This window comes from Babylonia areolata, chromosome 28 (genome assembly GCF_041734735.1).
Source record: "Babylonia areolata isolate BAREFJ2019XMU chromosome 28, ASM4173473v1, whole genome shotgun sequence".
NCBI classification, from domain to species: domain Eukaryota; kingdom Metazoa; phylum Mollusca; class Gastropoda; order Neogastropoda; family Buccinidae; genus Babylonia; species Babylonia areolata.
Window position 1 is genome coordinate 855,727 of NC_134903.1, and position 663 is coordinate 856,389.

Here is a 663-nt window from a genome sequence, read left to right on the forward strand (position 1 = left end):
CAGACAGACGGACGGAGGACAGGAAGTTTAACAAAACATCAGACGGTACGAAGCAGCAGGTCACACAGTATCGACAGTCATTTGATCAGGGCGGTACGCTAACCACGTTCCTTGTGACACGGAGGTATCCACTTCAACTGGTTAGTCAATAAAACCACAGTTTGTTTTTTTCTGGGGGGGGGGGGGGGGGGGGGATTGGGGGGCGGCTACCATACATACGTACATGGCTGTCAAACAGTTACTTGGAGCTTCGAAACGCATAGTGATACAGAGAGAGTCAGGGGTGAGATGGAGAGAGAGGGGGTGGGGGTGGGGATACAGACAGATAGACAAAGTAACATAAAGAGAATAAGAGAAAGAGAGAGAGAGAGAGAGAGAGAGAGAGAGAGGGGGGGGGGAGGCAGAGACAAAGTTACAGACAGAGATAGAGACAGTCAGAGGGAGAGCGACAGAGACAGAGACACAGGAGGAAATAAACAGAAAGAAGAGAGACCGGGAAAGAGAGAGAGAGAGAGAAAGAGAGAGAGAGAGAGAGAGAGAGAGAGAGAGAGAGAGAGAGAGACAGAGACAGAGACAGAGACAGAGACAGAGACAGAGAGACAGAGAGAGAGAGAGGGACAGAGAGAGACAGAGACAGAGAGAGACAGAGACAGAGAGAGACAG

General features: G+C 50.4%; 1 long non-coding RNA gene across 1 annotated transcript in view; it reads right to left on the minus strand.

Annotated features, from left to right (window-relative positions):
* LOC143301739 (uncharacterized) overlaps positions 1-261 on the minus strand; it is a 9,000-nt gene extending 8,739 nt beyond the window's left edge. Inside the window, exon 1 of the long non-coding RNA XR_013057838.1 lies at positions 220-261. This is a non-coding gene — a long non-coding RNA (uncharacterized LOC143301739). The remainder of the gene's footprint in view (positions 1-219) is intronic.
* Positions 262-663: the final 402 nt, after the last annotated feature.